The sequence below is a fragment of the Bubalus kerabau genome, chromosome X (assembly GCF_029407905.1).
Source record: "Bubalus kerabau isolate K-KA32 ecotype Philippines breed swamp buffalo chromosome X, PCC_UOA_SB_1v2, whole genome shotgun sequence".
Classification (NCBI taxonomy): domain Eukaryota; kingdom Metazoa; phylum Chordata; class Mammalia; order Artiodactyla; family Bovidae; genus Bubalus; species Bubalus kerabau.
Genome location: NC_073647.1, coordinates 147,597,043 through 147,611,803, shown reverse-complemented (window position 1 = coordinate 147,611,803; position 14,761 = coordinate 147,597,043). Strand labels below are relative to the sequence as shown.

Genomic DNA, 14,761 nt, shown 5'->3' with positions numbered 1-14,761 from the left:
TCAATGCCTCTGCTAATGAGATGTAGAGAACTGCAAGAGACCTCTGGAGAACTGTATCCCCAAATAAGTCCATTTATATAATTCAAGTTAAAACACAATATTTAAGTCATATATAGATCCTTTTTTTAAATATAAATTTATTTATTTTAATTGGAGGTTAATTACTTTATAATATTGTATTGGTTTTGCCATACATTGACATGAATCCTTTTTTAATAAGAGTCCTTGGGGAGGGAGGAGGGAGGAGGGTTCAGGATGGGGAACACATGTATACCAGTGGCGGATTCATTTTGATACATGGCAAAACCAATACAATATTGTAAAGTTAAAAATAACATAAAAAAAAAATAAGAGTCCTTGCCTTGGGTGTGGAGAAAAGGGAACCCTCCTACACTGTTGGTGGGAATGTAAATTGCAGCCCCTATGGAGAATAGTAGGGAGGTTCCTTTAAAAGCAAGAGTTGCCGTATGATCCTGCAATCCCACTCCTGGGCATATATCCAGACAAAACTATAATTTGAAAAGATGTATGCACCCCAGTGTTCACTGCAGCAGTATTTACAATCACAAAGACATGGAAGCAACCTAAAAGTCCATCAACAGCTGAATGGATAAAGAAGATGTGGTGCATATATACAAAGGAATACTACTCAGCAATAAAAAAGAATGAAATAGTGCTATTTACAGCAACATGGATGGACCTAGATTATCATACTAAGTGAAGTCAGTCAGACAGACAAAGAGAAATATCACATGATATCACTTATATGTGGGATCTAAAAAAATGCTGCAAATGAACTTATAAAACAGAAAGAAACTCACAGACATAGAAAACAAACTTATGGTTACCAAAGGGAAATGGTGGGGGAGGGATAAATTAAGAGTTTGGGGCTAACAGATACACACTACTTTATCTACTGTAGAGGACAGGAACTATATTCAATATCATTATAATAAGCTATAATAGAATAGAATCTGAAAATATATGTATATACACACAAATCTATAAAACTGAACCACTTTGCCCTATACCAGAAACTAACACAACACACTGCAAAACAACTACATTTCAATAAAAAAATAAATAATCCTTGAGTTAATTGACTTTTGGTTGTTGTTGTTTAACTGACTAACAGTATTGAAAAAAATAGTATTAAATAAAACTGCTTCTATTATTTTTCTCTTGGTTCCAGCTTCCTTTCTAAAGATACTCCTGTAAAAGAGATTCCCATATTAATAAAACCATTGGAAATTCCTTAGACATTAAGAAGTGTGTGTTGAACCCATTATTACAAATGATTAAGTACTGCTAATTTTTTAACATTTTTTGGTAATAACTATTTTTGCAAATGGAATCTTGTACTTTGTGTTTCTAGAAAATAAGCTTTGCTGTTTTCCATCCATAAAACCAAAGTATTAACAATAATTCAAATATTCCAAGCTACTAAGTACCTGACAATTATAGTTTGGAGGTAAGTGGAAACAAGTATCAAAAACTTCTAATCTAGGTACATGTGAATCTTCAGATAAATTGAAAGCTTCTATTCTTTCCAAATGTCCATAAGTAGGCATAAATGTCCAGAGTAGGCATAACTTTTCAGCTGAATATATGAATTATGATTAAGTATAATTAAATTGATTGTAACTTACTAGAGTCTTCTTTAAGAAGGAAAGGATCTTCTACGCAATGCGTGAACTCAGTCATCAGGGATGATTCAAGCTTGGCTGCATAGTGGAATCGAGTCACTGGAGGTCTTTAATAATCCTAATATCTGGATGCTTCATGGGTCAGTTAAGTCAGACTCTCCAGGGGCAAGGCCCAGGCATCAATTTCTTTCTTTCTTTTTTTTTTTTTTTTACTGAGGTGTAACTGACATACAGAATTATCAGTTTTGGCTATACAATCTGATGATTCAATACTTGTATATGTTGTCAAATGATCACCACTGTAAGTGTAGTCAACATCCATCACCACACAGAGCTACACATTTTTAAAATTAATTTCATTTTATTTTTTTTGTAGTTGTTTACAGTTGGTTTTTTTTTAATTTTATTTTATTTTTAAACTTTACATAATTGTATTAGTTTTGCCAAATATCAAAATGAATCCACCACAGGTATACATGTGTTCCCCATCCTGAACCCTCCTCCCTCCTCCCTCCCCATTCCATCCCTCTGGGTCGTCCCAGTGCACCAGCCCCGAGCATCCAGTATCGTGCATCGAACCTGGACTGGCAACTCATTTCATGCATGATATTTTACATGTTTCAATGCCATTCTCCCAAATCTTCCCACCCTCTCCCTCTCTCACAGAGTCCATAAGACTGTTCTATACATCAGTGTCTCTTTTGCTGTCTCGTACACAGGGTTATTGTTACCATCTTTCTAAATTCCATATATATGCGTTCGTATATTGTATTGGTGTTTTTCTTTCTGGCTTACTTCACTCTGTATAATAGGCTCCAGTTTCATCCACCTCATTGGAACTGATTCAAATGTATTCTTTTTAATGGCTGAGTAATACTCCATTGTGTATATGTACCACTGCTTTCTTATCCATTCATCTGCTGATGGACATCTAGCTTGCTTCCATGTCCTGGCTATTATAAACAGTGCTGCGATGAACATTGGGGTACACGTGTCTCTTTCCCTTCTGGTTTCCTCAGTGTGTATGCCCAGCAGAGGGATTGCTGGATCATAAGGCAGTTCTATTTCCAGTTTTTTAAGGAATCTCCACACTGCTCTCCATAGTGGCTGTACTAGTTTGCATTCCCACCAACAGTGTAAGAGGGTTCCCTTTTCTCCACACCCTCTCCAGCATTTATTACTTGTACACATTTGGATAGCAGCCATTCTGACTGGTGTGAAATGGTACCTCATAGTGGTTTTGATTTGCATTTCTCTGATAATGAGTGATGTTGAGCATCTTTTCATGTGTTTGTTAGCCATCTGTATGTCTTCTTGGGAGAAATGTCTATTTAGTTCTTTGGCCCATTTTTTGATTGGGTCATTTATTTTTCTGGAGTTGAGCTGCAGGAGTTGCTTGTATATTCTCGAGATTAGTTGTTTGTCAGTTGCTTCATTTGCTATTATCTTCTCCCATTCTGAAGGCTGTCTTTTCACCTTGCTAATAGTTTCCTTTGACGTGCAGAAGCTTTTAAGGTTAATTAGGTCCCATTTGTTTATTTTTGCTTTTATTTCCAATATTCTGGGAGGTGGGTCATAGAGGATCCTGCTGTGATGTATGTCAGAGAGTGTTTTGCCTATGTTCTCCTCTAGGAGTTTTAGAGTTTCTGGTCTTACGTTTAGATCTTTAATCCATTTTGAGTTTATTTTTGTGTATGGTGTTAGAAAGTGTTCTAGTTTCATTCTTTTACAAGTGGTTGACCAGTTTTCCCAGCACCACTTGTTAAAGAGATTGTCTTTTCTCCACTGTTTATTTTTGCCTCCTTTGTCAAAGATAAGGTGTCCATATGTGCATGGATTTATCTCTGGGCTTTCTATTTTGTTCCATTGATCTATATTTCTGTCTTTGTGCCAGTACCATACTGTCTTGATAACTGTGGCTTTGTAGTAGAGCCTGAAGTCAGGTAGGTTGATTCCTCCAGTTCCATTCTTCTTTCTCAAGATCGCTTTGGCTATTCGAGGTTTTTTGTATTTCCATACAAATTGTGAAATTATTTGTTCTAGCTCTGTGAAGAATGCTGTTGGTAGCTTGATAGGGATTGCATTGAATCTATAGATTGCTTTGGGTAGTATACTCATTTTCACTACATTGATTCTTCCAATCCATGAACATGGTATATTTCTCCATCTGTTAGTGTCCTCTTTGACTTCTTTCACCAGTGTTTTATAGTTTTCTATATATAGGTCTTTAGTTTCTTTAGGTAGATATATTCCTAAGTATTTTATTCTTTCCGTTGCAATGGTAAATGGAATTGTTTCCTTAATTTCTCTTTCTGTTTTCTCATTATTAGTGTATAGGAATGCAAGGGATTTCTGTGTGTTGATTTTATATCCTGCAACTTTACTATAGTCATTGATTAGTTCTAGTAATTTTCTGGTGGAGTCTTTAGGGTTTTCTATGTAGAGGATCATGTCATCTGCAAACAGTGAGAGCTTTACTTCTTCTTTTCCAATTTGGATTCCTTTTATTTCTTTTTCTGCTCTGATTGCTGTGGCCAAAACTTCCAAAACTATGTTGAATAGTAATGGTGAAAGTGGGCACCCTTGTCTTGTTCCTGACTTTAGAGGAAATGCTTTCAATTTTTCACCATTGAGGATAATGTTTGCTGTGGGTTTGTCATATATAGCTTTTATTATGTTGAGGTATGTTCCTTCTATTCCTGCTTTCTGGAGAGTTTTTATCATAAATGGATGTTGAATTTTGTCAAAGGCTTTCTCCGCATCTATTGAGATAATCATATGGTTTTTCTTTTTCAATTTGTTAATGTGGTGTATTACATTGATTGATTTGTGGATATTGAAGAATCCTTGCATCCCTGGGATAAAGCCCACTTGGTCATGGTGTATGATCTTTTTAATGTGTTGTTGGATTCTGATTGCTAGAATTTTGTTAAGGATTTTTGCATCTATGTTCATCAGTGATATTGGCCTGTAGTTTTCTTTTTTTGTGGGATCTTTGTCAGGTTTTGGTATTAGGGTGATGGTGGCCTCATAGAATGAGTTTGGAAGTTTACCATCCTCTGCAATTTTCTGGAAGAGTTTCAGCAGGATAGGTGTTAGCTCTTCTCTAAATTTTTGGTAGAATTCAGCTGTGAAGCCGTCTGGACCTGGGCTTTTGTTTGCTGGAAGATTTTTGATTACAGTTTCAATTTCAGTGCTTGTGATGGGTCTGTTAAGATTTTCTATTTCTTCCTGATCGAGTTTTGGAAAGTTGTACTTTTCTAAGAATTTGTCCATTTCTTCCACGTTGTCCATTTTATTGGCATATAATTGTTGATAGTACTCTCTTATGATCCTTTGTATTTCTGTGTTGTCTGTTGTGATCTCTCCATTTTCATTTCTAATTTTATTGATTTGATTTTTCTCCCTTTGTTTCTTGATGAGTCTGGCTAATGGTCTGTCAATTTTATTTATCCTTTCAAAAAACCAGCTTTTGGTTTTGTTGATTTTTGCTATGATCTCTTTTGTTTCTTTTGCATTTATTTCTGCTCTAAGTTTTAAGATTTCTTTCCTTCTACTAACCCTGGGGTTCTTCATTTCTTCCTTTTCTAGTTGCTTTAGGTGTAGATTTAGGTTATTTATTTGACTTTTTTCTTGTTTCTTGAGGTGTGCCTGTATTACTATGAACTTTCCCCTTAGGACTGCTTTTACCGTGTCCCACAGGTTTTGGGTTGTTGTGTTTTCATTTTCATTCGTTTCTATGCAAATTTTGATTTCTTTTTTGATTTCTTCTGTGATTTGTTGGTTATTCAGCAGTGTGTTGTTCAGCCTCCATATGTTGGAATTTTTAATAGTTTTTCTCTTGTAATTGAGATCTAATCTTACTGCATTGTGGTCAGAAAAGATGCTTGGAATGATTTCTACTTTTTTGAATTTACCAAGGCTAGCTTTATGGCCCAGGATGTGATCTATCCTGGAGAAGGTTCCATGTGCGCTTGAGAAAAAGGTGAAATTCATTGTTTTGGGATGAAATGTCCTATAGATATCAATTAGGTCTAACTGGTCTATTGTATTGTTTAAAGTTTGTGTTTCCTTGTTAATTTTCTGTTTAGTTGATCTATCCATAGGTGTGAGTGGGGTATTAAAGTCTCCCACTATTATTGTGTTGTTGTTAATTTCTCCTTTCATACTTATTAGCATTTGTCTTACATACTGCGGTGCTCCCGTGTTGGGTGCATATATAATTGTTATAGCTTCTTCTTGGATTGATCCTTTGATCATTATGTAGTGACCATCTTTGTCTCTTTTCACAGTCTTTGTTTTAAAGTCTATTTTATCTGATATGAGTATTGTTACTCCTGCTTTCTTTTGGTCCCTATTTGCATGGAAAATCTTTTTCCAGCCCTTCACTTTCAGTCTGTATGTGTCCCCTGTTTTGAGGTGGGTCTCTTGTAGACAACATATGTAGGGGTCTTGTTTTTGTATCCATTCAGCCAGTCTTTGTCTTTTGGTTGGGGCATTCAACCCATTTACGTTTAAGGTGATTACTGATAAGTATGATCCCGTTGCCATTTACTTTATTGTTTTGGGTTCGAATTTATACACCATTTTTGTGTTTCCTGTCTAGAGAATATCCTTTAGTATTTGTTGGAGAGCTGGTTTGGTGGTGCAGAATTCTCTCAGCTTTTGCTTGTCTGAAAAGCTTTTGATTTCTCCTTCATACTTGAATGAGATCCTTGCTGGGTACAATAATCTGGGCTGTAGGTTATTTTCTTTCATCATTTTAAGTATGTCTTGCCATTCCCTCCTGGCTTGAAGAGTTTCTATTGAAAGATCAGCTGTTATCCTTATGGGTATTCCCTTGTATGTTATTTGTTGTTTTTCCCTTGCTGCTTTTAATATTTGTTCTTTGTGTTTGATCTTTGTTAATTTGATTAATATGTGTCTTGGGGTGTTTTGCCTTGGGTTTATCCTGTTTGGGACTCTCTGGGTTTCTTGGACTTGGGTGATTATTTCCTTCCCCATTTTAGGGAAGTTTTCAACTATTATCTCCTCAAGTATTTTCTCATGGTCTTTCTTTTTGTCTTCTTCTTCTGGGACCCCTATGATTCGAATGTTGTAGCATTTAATATTGTCCTGGAGGTCTCTGAGATTGTCCTCATTTCTTTTAATTTGTTTTTCTTTTATCCTCTCTGATTCATTTATTTCTACCATTCTATCTTCTAATTCACTAATCCTATCTTCTGCCTCTGTTATTCTACTATTTGTTGCCTCCAGAGTGTTTTTAATTTCACTTATTGCATTATTCATTATATATTGACTCTTTTTTATTTCTTCTAAGTCCTTGTTAAACCTTTCTTGCATCTTCTCAATCCTTGCCTCCAGGCTATTTATCTGTGATTCCATTTTAATTTCAAGATTTTGGATCAATTTCACTATCATTATTCGGAATTCTTTATCAGTAGATTCCCTATCTCTTCCTCTTTTGTTTGGTTTGGTGGGCATTTATCCTGTTCCTTTATCTGCTGGCTATTCCTCTGTCTCTTCATCTTGTTTAAATTGCTGAGTTTGGGGTGTCCTTTCTGTATTCTGGCAGTTTGTGGAGTTCTCTTTATTGTGGCGTTTCCTCACTGTGTGTGGGTTTGTACAGATGGCTTGTCAAGGTTTCCTGGTTAGGGAAGCTTGTGTCGATGTTCTGGTGGATGGAGCTGTATTTCTTCTCTCTGGTGTGTAATGAAATGCCCAGTAATGAGTTATGAGATGTCTATGGTTTTGGGGTGACTTTTGGCAGCCTGTATCTTGAAGCTCAGGGCTGTGTTCCTTTGTTGCTGGAGAATTTGCTTGGTATGTCTTGCCCTGGAACTTGTTGGCCCTTGTGTGGTGCTTGGTTTCAGTGTTGGTATGGAGGCATTTGATGAGCTCCTGTCAATTAATGTTCCTTGGAGTCAGGAGTTCCCTGGAGTCAGGGTTTGGACTTAAGCCTCCTACTTCCAGTTATCAGTCTTATTTTTACAGTAGTTTCAAAACTTCTCCTTCTATACAGCACCATTGATAAAACATCTACATTAAAGATGAAAAGTTTCTCTACTGTGAGGGTCACTCAGAGAGGTTCACAGCGTTACATGGAGAAGAGAAGTGGGAGGAGGGAGATAGAGGTGACCCAAATGAGATGAGGTGGAATCAATAGTGGAGAGAGTGGGCTAGCCAGTAGTCACTTCCTTATGTGCACTCCACAACTGGACTGCTCAGAGATGTTCAGGGAGTTATACAGAGAAGAGAAGAAGGAGGCAGGAGACAGAGGTGGCCAGAAGGATAAAAGGGGGAAATGAAAAGGAGGGAGACAGATCCAGCCAGTAATCAGTTCCCTAAGTGTTCTCCACCGTCTGGAACACACAGAAATTCACAGAGTTGGGTCGAGTAGAGAGGGGTTAGGGAGGAGATACAGGCGACCTGGTGGAGAAAATGGAGAGTCCAAAGGGAGAGAGAGCAGTCAAGCCAGTAATCTTGTTCCCTAGTGAAAAAATGGGTCCTGAAGATTGGGTTCTTAAAGGTACAAAATTGGTAACAAATACATAAAAGCAAAAATTAAAAATCTAGAGTAGAGTTTGGGATTTCAAAAATGTGATGTTAATGAAAAGAAGAAGGAAAAGAAAGAGAGAAAAAACGAACAAAGAAAAACAAACAAGGTTGCGAAAATTATAAAGAAACTACAGGTACAAAATTGATAACTAATACCAAAAAGCAAAAGTTAAAAATCTAGAGTAGTTTGGAAATTCAAAAATACAATGTTAAAAAAAAGAAGAAGAAAAATAAAGAGAGAAAACAAACAAACCAACAAAAACAATGTCGCAAAAATTATAAAGAAAATACAGGTACAAAATTGATATCAAATACCAAAAAGCATAAATTAAAAATCTTGAGTAGAGTTTGGAATTGCAGATATACGATGTTATACAAAAGAAGAAGAGAAAGAAACAGAGGAAAAAAAAAAGTCACAGAAATTATGAAAAAAACTATAGGTACAAAATTGATAACATATACCAAAAGGCTAAAATTAAAAATCTAGAGTAGAGTTTGGAATTTCAAAAATACAATGTTAAAGAAAAGAAGAAAAAGAAAAAAGCAAAACAAAACAAAACACGGTCAAAAAATTATAAAATATATATATGAAGTTTGCTGAAGAAGAAAAAAAAAGGGTCTTTTTTTTTTGCAAAGTAATAGTTATAAAAGTGAAAATTAAAGGACAATAGAGGACTTAAATTTTTTTTTTAATTAAAAAAAGAAAAAAAAAGAAAGAAAGATTGATCGTAAAAATAGTAAAAATATATCTAGGTCTTTCTCTGGTTTTGTTGTGAGTATTGTGGGTTCAGTTCATTTTTGGCTAGTTCCTTGGTCTGACTTATATTTCTCAAGATCTATAGGCCCCTTCCTATGTAGTCTGTAGTAACCACAGGGTTTTAATCTATGGCCTGTAGCTTCCAAGGCGTTTCCCTCTGTCTAGCTTCTTCTGTTTGCTGGTCTCTTCAGTGTCTGGTTCCCGCCCTGACACAAAGGGGACGGTGGAGGACACTATTTTTTTTTATTTTATTTAGGCTCACTTGTTCAGCCGCGCTGTGGGGAGGGAGGGAGGGATGCTGCAAACAGAAAACACTGGCGTGCACTCGCAGTGCCTCAGCCACACTGGGTCTGCCCCCGCTCACGGCGCGTGTAGCCTCCCTGCCCACACTGCTCGGGCTCTAGGTTGTTCCGCCGGGAACAATCAGAGGCCGGCCCTGGGCTGAGCTCCCAGGTCCAAGCCGCTCAGGTTCAGGCACTCGGGTAGTCCTCAGAGGCGCAGACTTGGTTGGGCCTGCGTTTTGTGCTCTTCCCAGATCCGAGCAGCTCAGGTGATGAGGTGTTTGGCGGGCGCCAATGCTGCGACTTATCGCCTCCCCGCCACTCGGTTATCTGGGTGTAAAACCGGCGCACCTTCTCAGGCAGATGTTGACCGTCCAGACCCCCAAGAAGTCTTAGTTAGCAAAGAAGCCTGCTTACAGTTTTATAGATAGTGTCTCTCTTGGGCTGCGATTGCCCCCTTACAGCTCTGGCTGCCTGTCACCGGAGGGGGAAGGTCTGCAGCCGGCTATCTCTGTTCAGTCCTTTGTTCTGTGCGCGGGCCTGGCCGTGTCTTAGGTTAGGGCTGGCTTTTCGCGTGGTAGATATCCCACAGTCTGGTTTGCTAGCCCAAATTATTTCGCTCAGATAGCGCTCAGGACATTCGGGCCCGATTCTTACTCTAAGGGACACAGCCCGCGCCGTGCTTCCCTGCCCAGCCCCCGCTTGCTAGTGCCGTGTGCAGGCGTCTGCGCTGCTTCTCCGCTGGGGGAGTTACCGTAGGGCTCACAATCTGCGATTTTTAATTGTTTATTTATTCTTTTTTCTCCCTTTTATGTTGCCCTCTGTTCTTCCAAAGCTCGGCACAGATTCAGCAGTGAGAAGGTTTCCTGGTGTTCGGAAACTTCTCTCTTTTTAAGACTCCCTTCCTGGGACGGAACTCCGTCCCTCCCTCTTTTGTCTCTTTTTTTGTCTTTTATATTTTTTCCTACCTCCTTTCGAAGAGTTGGGTTGCTTTTCTGGGTGCCTGATGTCCTCTGCCGGCATTCAGAAGTTGTTTTGTGGAATTTACTCAACGTTTAGATGCTCTTTTGATGAATTTGTGGGGGAGAAAGTGTTCTCCCCGTCCTACTCCTCTGCCATCTTGGCTCCTCCCCCCTAATTTCATTTTAAACAATATTTTATTTATTTTTTTTCTTTACTTTCAACAAGGGAAAATAACTTTTGTGAGTACATTTTTGAATTTATTGCCAGCATCATCTCTATTTATATAATTGCCCACATTTCCTTCATCTGCTTTTATGTACAAAACAATAGTATCACCCAGCAGGACTATTTTAATTTTATTTTATTTAACTTTACAATATTGTATTGGTTTTGCCATATATCAACATGAATCCGCCACAGGTATACACATGTTCCCCATCCTGAGCCCTCCTCCCTCCTCCCTCCCGGTACCATCCCTCTGGGTCGTCCCAGTGCACCAGCCCCAAGCATCCAGTATCGTGCATTGAACCTGGACTGGCGACTCATTTCATATATGATATTATACATATTTCAATGCCATTCTCCCAAATCATCCCACCCTCTCCCTCTCCCACAGAGTCCAAAAGACTGTTCTATACATCAGTGTCTCTTTTGCTGTCTCGTATACAAGGTTACTGTTACCATCTTTCTAAATTCCATATATATGCGTTAGTATACTGTATTGGTGTTTTAAGCTCCTTGGGGGCCCCATATGCAACCAAGTTGCCAACTACTAAACTACAGGACTTAGCCTTGCAGTATAGCTCTCAAACTTTATTGTATGGAACCCCATGCCTGCCACACCTGTTTCTGATCCAATAGGTCTGGGGAGGGACCCAAGAATCTGCATTTCTCCTAAGCTCCCTGGCAATACAGATGTCACTAGTCCAGGGCCACACTTTGAGACCCACTCCCTACAGAATTATGGTTATGTTAAAAACATCCGTGCCCCAGGGTGGTTATTTCAAATCTCCCCACATTAGCATGACTCTGAGAAAGGACCAGGCAAATGCCATGTGTGCAACGAAGACTTTTTTTTTTTTTTTTGGAAGGAAAGTGAACAACCAACTCTGCAGAAGCAAGAATCCCAGGCTGATGGAAGTACCACACCCTATTTTGTGCTTTTCTTTTTTTACTGCCCTGAGACTTAATGATAAACTCCTTTAAGGACCATCAAAGACCCAATAGTAAGCAGTGGCCCAATACTTGGAAATCTCCACCCCTTCCCCAAAACAGCAGGAATAATCCTCCCACTCATCACCCAGCCCACATATTTCCAGCAACTGACACACACTCGCTTTCTGAGACGGCCCACACTGTCTGTGGAGTGTGTTTCTTTCCAAATAAATCAATGCACTTCTTACCTGTCACTTTGTGAAGGGAATGTTGGAGGAAACACCTGGATGAGAGGAAGGGCCTCCAGTGGAAGAGCACGAGGCCCATTGACCAACTACAGCATTTCTTCTAAGAACAGTGGCCTTAACTGAGCTGGTCACTTCATCCTTGGGCCTTAGTTTCTTCATCTGAAAAATGAGTCTAGAATGTTTTATCTAATTCCGAAATCTTATCAATTCCATGACATTTGACAAAAGAGGTGATGGGCTCTAGGACGTGACCATGGAAGACTCTGGCCACCTGTCACATAAGAGTTCAGTCACTGAAGGCCCAGGACTCCCATCACCTGGGCAGTGCAGAGGGATCTCTGCTTTCTGGATGTCACTGAAGTCAGACTAAAATCCAGCCACCTCTTTAAAGCTTACCTTAATCAGTTTCTTGACTCAAAAAACACATCTTGTGATCCATTCTAAAGCTGAAACCATTCTGAGAGGAAGTGGAGGGAGCAAGAAAGCACTTCATGATTTATTAAAATCTCACCATAATTCATGGTCGACGTAGGGATCACTGTTTGAAGCCCTGTGTCAAAAGGATAATGCAATTATTTTGGTGTAAATTTCACATTGTAGCAAGTACTGGTGTTAATATATTTAAAGTACCTTATGGGGACTTCCCTGGTGGTCCAGTGGTGAAGACTTAACTTTGCCATGCAGGGGGCGTGTATTCAATCTCTGGTTGGGGAGCTAGGATCCATATGCCTTGTGGCCAAAAACCAAAACCGAAGCAATATTATAACAAATTCATAAAGACATTTCAAAAGTGTGACTTATGACTACCATTGTCTTATCCACTTTGTTTTAAAATGCTTTTCTACTTGAGACTGAACCAGCAGAAGGATGGAGCTCCTCTGGAATTCTGACCTTAATGTCAGGACAGAGGATTAACAAAGAAGGTCCTGGTTAAAATAAATCTATGGTTCTCAGTAAGGAGCAATTTTGCCCCCAGGGAATACATGGCAATATCTGGTGACATTTTTTGGGTTGTCAAAAATGTGTGTCTTGGCCCCAAAGGAAGGAGGCAGGCTGCCACCGGCTTCTAGACAGTAGAAGCCCAGGGATGCTGCTGAACATCCCATGATGGGAAGGACAGCACTGCAACAAGGAATTCTTTAGTCCAAAATGGCAATAGCACTGAGGTTGAGAAACCCTTAAATAAACAGCACAGGGAATTCTACTCAATACTCTGTAATGGACTATATGAGAAAGAGTGGGTATATGTGTGTGTGTGTGTGTATATGTGTGTGTGTGGATATATATATATATATATATATATATATATGTACATAGATGTGCATGCTCAGCTGCTTAGTCGTGTCCAACTCTGTAATTTCATGCACTATAGCCCACCAGGCTCTTCTCATGGGATTTCCCAGGCAAGAATACTGGAGTGGGTTGCTATTTCCTGCTACAGGGGATCTTCCCAACCCAAGGATCGAACTCATCTCTCCTACATTGGCAGGCAGATTCTTCACCACTGAGCCACCAGAGAAGCACATATGTGTGTGTGTGTATATATATATATGTACAGTGTATATATATATGTACATGTATGTATATATGTACAGCTGATTCACTTTGCTGTACACCTGAAACTAACACATTGTAAATCAACCATACTCCAGTAAAAATAATTTTAAATTAATAAATATGTGCAATTCACCCACCCCCCCTCAAAAAAAGAGAAGAAATAGATTTTCTGGAGGCAAAAGGAAATGGCCAGAGGGATGAAGAGGGGCAGGAGCAGAGGGACTCTGTCCCTGAGGGGAGGTGTCTGACCCCAGAGAAAGGCTGTGCTCCTTTGTACATCTGGCTTCCTTCCCCCACCCCATCTTGAAATGCTTCCATCAGGGACATTGATTGAAGGTAAAATTGGTTCTGAGGAAAATACGTACTAAACATAAGAAGCTAATAAACACAGGGAAAAAATGATTAGCAGCCGAAGCACACCAGAAATGGCTATGAAAACAACAGAGTATCTTAAAGCAGGTATTTAACCTGGTAGAGATGTAGTCATGCACCTTTGAAACAAGCTTGCCTTTGTTCTATTTACATGTAATGCTGGGTATGAGCGTCTTGGTAGGCTCAACATAAACAATTCTGATTGCAGATTTGTTTTTTTACAATACTGAAAGAAAAATACACCAACAATATTAAAAACAAACACAAAAACACCCCACAGCACTGCCCTTGCTCCAAATGAAGGATTGTGTCTACCAGGGTGGGGCGATCATCCTTCCATGTTGCCCACATCACACACCTACGTATGAAACAATCCATGACGTGTTCCATTTATCTGGTACTTTTCATCAGAAGCCCATCCTAACACAGTGATCTTCTAGCAATTGCTCCACCAAGAATGAATGGGTGAGTAAGTGTGAGACCCCCTTCTTCACTTTGCCGGTGGAAGAAACCATCAAGGCAGGCCGGAAGACTCCAGATACAAATCTTCCATTTGACATCTGTCTGAAACAAAATGTTCCTAAGAGTCAAAATACAGAGAAGACATACTTCTAATGGATTATAGTTCCTATAACTTGCACCATCTCCAGTGACAAAGGTTGAGACTCCATTTATGGCTGCACCAACGCAAACCAGTAAGGAATTACTGACTGAAAACACCAGCCTTCTTTGCTAACTGGTTGTCCCCCATGTGCTCTTTTATCCACAGGACATTGTCCATGAATTGTGTCTTCATGGACGCGCTGCTCTTTGTAGGCTATGAAAACCATCAGTGGGGAAATGAGTGCACAGTTACTGCAGAGTGGGGTCTGTCCCTTTCAGTACTTTAGGAGGCTGCTCCACAGACCTGGTCCTAAAAACAGGATATTCTGAGACTTCAAGAAATTTGGGACCCTTCCTTGGTTCCTTGGATGAGTTTCAGTGGCACTTTCTGAGTTCTTTTTTGTTTAGTGCGGACCATTTTTTTTTTACAGCGTTTATTGAATTTGTTACAATATTGCTTCTGTTGTTGATGTTGTTTTTTTCGCCACAAGGCACGTGGGATCTTAACTCCCCAAGCAGGGATCAGACCTGCACCCCCTGCATTGGAAGGTGAAGTCTTGACCACTGGATCACCAGGGAAGTTCCCATGAGTTCATTCTATAGCAAACATAAGTGAAAATG

General features: G+C 39.3%; 1 long non-coding RNA gene across 1 annotated transcript; it reads right to left on the bottom strand.

Annotated features, from left to right (window-relative positions):
* Positions 1 to 10,980: 10,980 nt before the first annotated feature.
* Positions 10,981 to 12,409, bottom strand: LOC129639657 (uncharacterized). Its single transcript, XR_008708532.1, has 3 exons — positions 12,239 to 12,409; positions 12,005 to 12,158; positions 10,981 to 11,767 (listed from the first exon to the last, which is right to left on the bottom strand). It is a non-coding gene; the product is annotated as an uncharacterized LOC129639657 (long non-coding RNA).
* Between the last annotated feature and the right edge of the window lie 2,352 nt (positions 12,410 to 14,761).